This window comes from Erinaceus europaeus, chromosome 17 (assembly GCF_950295315.1).
Source record: "Erinaceus europaeus chromosome 17, mEriEur2.1, whole genome shotgun sequence".
NCBI lineage: Eukaryota > Metazoa > Chordata > Mammalia > Eulipotyphla > Erinaceidae > Erinaceus > Erinaceus europaeus.
The window spans coordinates 60866738-60875206 of NC_080178.1; positions in this window are offsets into that span (position 1 = coordinate 60866738).

The window sequence follows — 8469 nt, forward strand, 5'->3', positions numbered from 1 at the left end:
ACATTCTCAACTATGGATGGAAACCAGGGACAAGGAGAGACTTGAGGGAACTCTGTTTGTAGAACTAAGGTCTGATTTACACAGGGCAAAAGTTCAGCCTTGATGAACAGCTATGTGTTTTGACAAACACATCTGACCCTATAACCACCACCACAGAAAAGACACAAACATTTCCACTAAAAAGTTCCTTTGTAGCTTTCTGTAATCACTCCTCATTCTGCCCCCAGCACTTAGCAATCAGAGGTTTCTACAGCAGTTTTGTTGAAGCTCTCAAGGTTCCTTCCTACAGTTTGTCTAATCTTTCACCTATTGAAGAACATTTGGGTTGCTTTCCATGTGGGCCTGGGATCATAAATAAAGCGGCTATAAACATTCACATACAGGTTTTGTGAGAACCTGATTTTCATTTCTCCCTGGGAAATGCCTGAGAGTGGGGCTGTGCATCCGACAACACGTGGATATTTAACTTTCAGTGATGCTCCCAAATTATTTTTCAGTGGGCCAGAGAAATAGCTCACTTGCCTAGTGTGCAAGACCCAGGTTCAATCCCTGGCCCCACTACATTGAAGACATCGTTGGTGCTGTGGTCTCTTTCATTCTCTCTCTGCTTTTCTGTCTCTATTTTAAAATATATATTTTTCATAGTAACTACTCAATTTTCAGTTTCCATCAGCAAAGCACAAGAGTTCCAGTTGCTCTCTATCTTCACCGACAAGTTGGTATTATTCTTTTTTCAATTCATTTAAAAGGGGGGTAAAGTAGAAGATTGAATTTTTTGTTGATTCTTAATAATTTTTGGTAGAAAAATTCCACATCAGATGCTTTTTGAAGACATTTTCCACCCAGAAATAGTTTTTATTTGAATGAGACTTGATTTTTTAACTTATAGTTTTGAAGCAACTTTAAACTTGCAGAATAATTGCAATAATCACTATATATACGTATATATACTTCTCATATATCCCTCCCTCAAATTCACCAATGTTGACATTTTGCTTTGTTTCTTTCTACCTCTATTTTTTTCTGGACCATTTAGAATAAGATATACATATATATATATATATATGATTTTTAATATTAATATTTCTTTATTTAGTTATTTTATGTACATTGATCAGCTAGCTATTTACTATTCAATAAATATTTAAGAATATATAACTCAAATATTTCAAAGAAAAGATAAATAATAATTGCACAGTTGTCAAGATCAAGATGTTCAACATGTGAAGGTGCCAAATATGCTATATTCTTACCTATAGTCTCCTGACTAATAAACAGTTTGTTTTGCTTTATATTTCAATGCTTTTCAGCCACCAAGTTGCAGATGCTACCATGACACCAACCTGACTTCCCTGGACAGAAGACCTCCCCAGAGCCCTGCGCCACTAGGGGAAGATAGAAATAGGCTGGGGGACAAAGAAAGGACTACAAAAACTGAATAAGGGCAAGGGGACAGGCATACTTTAATGATGACTCTTTAGTCACTACCAGGCCACCCTGTCACCTGGGGCCCTACTCAGGAAATCCTGGGATTCCCACAGAGACATGAGGGGCCTAGATCTCTAACAGATCTCTCTCTCCACTGTCACTGATCATCTCCATCAGGAACAACATTATGGACCCCTCTGTGGGCCCCTACAGGACCTTGCCCTCAATATGGATCAACAATGGTAAGTGCTGCCCCATTCTCTGAAGGAGGCTTAGGCCAAAATACTCTACCACTTGAGGAAGATGGGTCCAGCTCCATTGCAGCCTAGAATGTTCCTAGCTATAACCACAGAATGCAAGCTCAGCCCTACAGGGATGTAGAGGTTACACAAGCTCTTGCACTGAATATTGGCCCCAGATCAAATCAGTGGGTTTTATAGTTAACAATATCTATATACTTTTCCCATATTTGGGAGCTACTCTCTTCCCTGATCCAGCTTTCTAGTCCTATTTCCAACTCTGACACCATCTCCCCGGATAATACCTTTGGTTCACCTGCATATTAGCTGTCAGGCTCAGGCAAAAATTAGTAAAGTCATGGGTCCCTTGGAATATACCTAAAATAGACCTACTAGCTTTTTCCAAAATGGAGGCCCCAGATCTCATCTGCTATATTCTTGCCTTTAGGTTCCTGATTATTAAACAAGTTGTTCTGCTTTATATCTTACTGCTTTTTCAGACATCAAGTTGCAGGTGCTACCATGATGCCGACCTGACTTCACCAAGCAGATGACCCCACCAATGTACCCTGGAATTGCCCCCCCCCTCCAGAGCCCTGCCCCACTAGGGAAAGATAGGGACAGGTTGGGAATATGGATTGACCTGCCAACACCCAGGTTCAGTGGAGAAGCCAGACCTTCCACCTTCTGCACCCCATAATGACTCTGGGTCCATGCTCCCAGAGAAATAAACAATAGGAAAGTTTTCAAGGGAGGGGATGGGATATGGAACTCTGGTAGTAGAAATTCTGTGGAATTGTACCCCTCTTATCCTATGGTCTTGTTGATAATTTTTATTTTATAAATAATCTTTTTAAAAAAGAAAGAAACTAAAAAACACAAAAGAAAAAGAAACAGGCAGGGGGTATGGATCAACCTGTCAACACCCATGTCCAATAGAGAAGAAATTATAGAAGCCAGACCTCCCACCTTCTGCACCCCATAAAGATCTTTGGTCTATACTCCCAGAGGGATAAAGAATAGGGAAACTTCCAATGGCAGTGACAGGATACAGAAATCTGATGGTGGGATTTATATGGAATTGTACCCCTCTTATCCTACAATTTTGTTATTCATTACTAAATCACTAATAAAAAAACATGCCCCTCCCCCCCAAAAAAAGTCCAACATGACTGTAATACTGTTACCCTATTACCTAATCCTCAGGTAAGACTCAAATTTCACTAACTGTTCCCAGTACCTGTCTTCCCAGCAATCTCCCCTCTGACCCACAATCCAGCCAAAGATGGTGAACTCTCTTTGTGGGCAGGCCTCTTTAGTCTGCAGCAGGTAGTTGTTCAGTTTTCCATTGTCTTTCATGACTCTGACAATTTTCAGAACCCTAAATCAATGCTTTGCACAATACATTTCAATCTGGGGTGATCCAGGAGATGGCGCAATGGATAAAGCACTGGATTCTCTATCCTGGTTCAAGCCCTGGCTCCCCACCTGCAGGGGTGTCGCTTCACAAGCGGTGAAACAGGTCTGCAGGTGTCTATCTTTCTCTCCCTCTCTCTGTCTTCCCCTCCCCTTTCCATTTCTCTCTGTCCTATCCAACAATGACAACAATAATAACACAACAATAAAACAACAAGGGCAACAAAAGGGAATAAATAAATAAAAATAAATATTAAAAAAATATTTTTAAAAAAAAGCACTGGATTCTCAATCATGAGGTCTTGAGTTCAGTCCCCGGCAGCACATGTACCAGAGTGATGTCTGGTTCTTTCTATCTCTGCCTATCTTTCTCATAAATAAATAAATTCTTTAAAAAAAAAACAAGTCTTAAAAAAAATTTCAATCTGGGTTTGTCTGATGATTTTCTGGTTAGGTTATCACTTCTTCTTCTTTTTTAATCTTTGTTCAAGCAAGTCAGATATTTATTGAGGTCATCTGTTCCCACTGAACGAACAGCAATTCTCAGCTCCTGAAATATGAGCAACAAAAACAACAACAACAAATGAAGATTCAATTCCAATTAGTGGTGTTTAATTTGCTGAAGTGTTAACAATGTGAAAATATTAACATGAACCAAACACTGAGAGCAATGGGAAAAAACATGCAGACCAGTTTCCTTGAGGGCTAGAGTCACACCCGTTTGTATGCAACAAATGAGGTAAAGCAGAAGGTAGGCACTAGTGGCTTAGCAGCAGGAACACTGCATTTACAATCCAGAGATCTGCATTTGAGTGTCTCACTTTGGGGAAGGACTCGCACAAAAGCATATCTCCTTCAGGTCACTATACTGGGTGTACTTTGGTATGCTTAGGGGAGGTGGGGGAGTTGTGGATAGTCATCAAAAGATAAGAGTGTTTTTTATTTGCTTCTTTGACTTTTCCATACAGGGGACCAGTAGCCTTCAAGCTTGGAATCCAGTCACCACCTCCTAATTTTGCCCTCTCACCACCTCCAAACTCTGTCCTGTCACCTACTTCAAACTAGGCCTTGGCCTTTGACGCTTCAGGGCAAAGGTCTCAGTCAAGGAAAAAAAAAAAAAAGTATCATACAATGTAGTCTTTGTCTTTTGACTTTTTAATATATCTGGTCTTACCACTAAAAAAGTTATCCAGGATGATTTTTGCTGTGAGCAATTTTCACCTTATCCTCAGAAGACCCAATGCAGTGTGTTTTCAGATTTTTTTTTTCTATACAGTCATATCACTCATGAATGATTCTTAAACAATGACATAAAAAGGGTAAAACAAAAAACCACCTGCTTCCATGAATTGACATTTTGAACTGTGGACCAGAAACCTCAGCTGTCTGGGGTGGGGTGGGGGTGGCTGGCTCTCCGTACCCTAACAGCTGTCGTGGGGGCCCAGGGGTGGGTGACTATATGTCACCACAGACATCATGGAAAGTCTCAGCAGGGCGCCTGCAGGAGGAGCTTGAAGACAGGCACCTCAAAGGGGAAAAAGTCATCAAGTCAATCATCAAGCCCTCCAGTCTTGCTCCTAAGTGGCTCTCACTGGCTCTCCATCCTCAGATGCCCACCAGTTCAGGTCTATGGTGTCTCTCACTGGGAAGGCAGCCTCAATCAACATTTCCCCGTCTGTCTGTCTTCAGTCTCCTCTGGAGCTGATAATGCCCCTCCCATGACACCCACTGTCCACCAATGTGCTGTCCCCCAAAGCCTGAACGGATGTCTCCTTTCTCTATCACCTCACCTCTGCCCCACTGCCACCATCCAGCACCCAGTCAACTGTTGACTTCTGAATGCTCCCCTTGCTGGCCCCAGGCCTTCACTGTTCTCTATCCCCTAACAGCTTTGCATGTCTACAGGAAGCAGCCATAGAGGGCCAGGCCAAAATGACCTCTTTCAAGGAAGTTCATGTGCCTGTAAGAAAAAGAAGCCCCCCCAAACAGACAAGTGAAAATTAACCAAACTGCCTCTAAGACTCAGTGAGAACTGTGGTGGTGATAGCTGTGTAAGGTCACACTAAGGTGGAGAGTACAGTGTAGAATTATACCCTTTAATCTTTTTATATTTTATTTATTTATTTATTTATTTATTCATTTTGAGTAGAGACAGAGAGAAATTGAGGGAGAGAGAAAGAGAGACACCTACCCCACTACTTCACCCCTCATGAAGCTTCTCCCAGCAGGTGAGAATACACCCTGTAGTCCTATAATCTTGTAAACCACTACTAAATCATTAATATAAATAAACAAACAAACAAACAAATACATCTATAATGCATTGCATATGGCCAGGCTCTGGGGTCAGGTCTTTTTTATATATATATTTTTTATTTTATTTTATTTATTTATTCCCTTTTGTTACCCTTGTTGTTTTATTGTTGTAGTTATTATTGTTGTTGTCGTCGTTGTTGGATAGGACAGAGAGAAACGGAGAGGGGGGGGAAGACAGAGAGGAGGAGAGAAAGATAGACACCTGCAGACCTGCTTCACCGCCTGTGAAGCAACTCCCCTGCAGGTGGGGAGCCGGGGTTCGAACCGGGATCCTTCTTCTTCTAGCGTTTGCCCTTCTTCCGTAGCCAGTCAACAGCGTCAGGTTGAGCCTGATGTAAAGTTTCGAGACCTCCTCTGAATCTGGAGAGGTGGCAGTCGTTGACTATGTGGGTCATAGTCTGTCTGTAGCCGCAGGGGCAGTTTGGGTCGTCTCTGGCTCCCCAGCGATGGAACATAGTGGTGCACCGGCCATGGCCTGTTCGATAGCGATTGAGGAGGGCCCAATCATAACGTGCTAGGTCAAAGCCGGGTTGACGCTTGCAGGGGTCTGTGATGAGGTGTTTGTTCTTTACCTCAGCTGACTGCCAACTCTGCTTCCAAGAGACTGGAACAGAGAAGTTCAGTGTAGGCGTAGGGGACCAGATTGGGTGACGAGACGTCAAGCGTTGGACAGGGTGGGCGAAGATATCCGCGTATATTGGCAGGTCCGGTCGAGCGTAGACGTGGGAAATGAACTTAGATGATGCCGCATCCCGACGAATATCTGGCGGGGCGATGTTGCTAAGAACTGGCAGCCATGGAACCGGGGTGGAACGGATGGTTCCAGAAATTATCCTCATGGAGGAATATAATTTGGAATCGACCAAGTGGACATGGGGGCTACGGAACCATACTGGGGCACAGTATTCTGCAGTGGAATAGCATAATGCCAGAGATGATGATCGTAGTGTGGAAGCGCTCGCGCCCCATGAGGAGCTGGCCAGTCTTGCAATGATGTGATTCCTCGCGCCCACCTTTGCTGCAGTTTTTATGAGATGTTTGTGAAATGACAGGGTGCGATCGAGAGTAACGCCAAGATAGACTGGCTGGGCTTCATGCCGGATTCTCGTATCGCCAAGCTGCACATTAAGCTCTCGCGAGGCTGAGGCATGGTGTAGATGGAAAACAGATGATACCGTTTTTGCAGTGCTAGGGATTAGTCGCCATTTTTTACAGTAATCAGATATCAGAGACATGTCTTTCGTGAGTGTTTCCTCGAGGATGTCGAACTTGGATGCCTGAGTTGCACAGCACGTCATCGGCGTAGATGAACTTCCTTGAAGAAGTTTCTGGGAGGTCATTGATGTAAATATTAAATAGCGTAGGAGCCAGAACAGAGCCCTGGGGGAGACCACTTGAGACAAGTCTCCATCTGCTAGACTTGTCACCCAGATGCACCTGGAATCTTCTGTTTTGGAGAAGAAACGATATAGTGTTGGCCACCCATGGAGGCAGGCATCTTGAGATCTTGACTAGGAGACCACGGTGCCAAACCGTGTCATAGGCTGCTGTGAGATCAACAAAGACAGCACCCGGGATCCTTATGCTGGTCCTTGTGCTTTGCGCCACCTGCGCTTAACCCGCTGCATTACAGCCCGACTCCCTGGGGTCAGGTCTTTAAGACACAGCAATGAGAATACCAGAACCTCCCTTTCCAGGGTTCTCATCCCACCAGGGAATAAAAAGCACACAAACAGACACGAGCCCAGATGAGGGCTTGTGGAAAGCCCACTCTAGACTGCTGAGTGGAGGGCAGTTTGAAAAGACGGAGTGAGGGATGATCAGAGAAGCCAGGGAAGAGGTGGTGTTTTCACTGGATGTAGATGATAAGACCCAGACTAGAAGAACGGTGAGGACCAGGGGGGTGAGGGGGGGGGGTGTGTGTCAAAGGAGTTTAAGAGAGTAGGGCACTTGCTCTTTCTGCCATGCCCAGTTACCCTTCATTTCATTCAGCAGCAGGAGCCCTGAGGCCCCACAGACACATGGGTGACCCCACTGTACCTCCACCCCATGAATGTACAGGTTGGACTGGATACTTTTCCAGAGCATCTAGGTGGTGAGGCTTGGTGTCTGGAGACCTGGGTGAAGGTTGGGCCTCCATCTGTATGTCCCTTCATGTATTTGAATACTGATTGTTCTCACCTGTTGAAACAGTCATCAAAATACTTGCATCTTCAGCAATTTGACTCATTTGCCTCCTTCGAACCCCTTCTGCTGAGGAAAGAGTTGAGGGCACTAATTCACACTAGTGTGTAAATGACAAGCTGCCAACTATGAGCTTCTGCAAACCCCAGGTAAGATGAACAGCAGTTTTAGCATCTCCAGGGTGTGATGTATCTGTCTGCATCATAGCGCCTAGCAGCATGTCTGCCCCTTCCGCCTTACGGACTTGCTGAACCTCCATATTCTGTGTCTCTGTTCTGGGCATCCACATGGAGCCTCATCAACACCATGGGCACCTGTGTAGCAGTAGATGAAAGGATGACTTATCAGTGGAACCCAAAAGCCACTCCAGGTGTGAGGTTCCTGGCCTGAGGAGGTCACCAGTGAACACCGCCCCCCCCCCCCCACCCACCCATCTGCCTGCAATAACTCAAGGCCTTGGCAACAGCTGCAGTCAGTTGGCACTGGATCCCAGCAAAAGTCATTGTTTGGCCAAAACAGGAAGCCACCCAAGGGGAAGTGTGACCTCGCCTTAGTGAGCCCTCGAAAAATGACCCCCCCTAGAAGTGAAGGGACGTGCTGGCAGACACAGGCATTTAACAGCTGCCCCACCCCCTCTCAGGCTGGCAGGAGACCTGAAGGCCCTCAGAATTTAGGTAGTGAGGGTGGGGCTGAGTGACAGGGACTAGGTTGCAGTCCTGTGTTACTCTGGGCAAATCATTGCCTCTCTCTGGACATAACCCTCATTTGTCTACTGGTGGGCTGGAACTATGCATTTGCAGCTGAGTGGCTTCACTTCGGGCTCTTTCATTAACCCTCTGGCTGCTGCTTACTTCCAGTACAGGTGAGGCCCAAGAGAGGGCTGTAT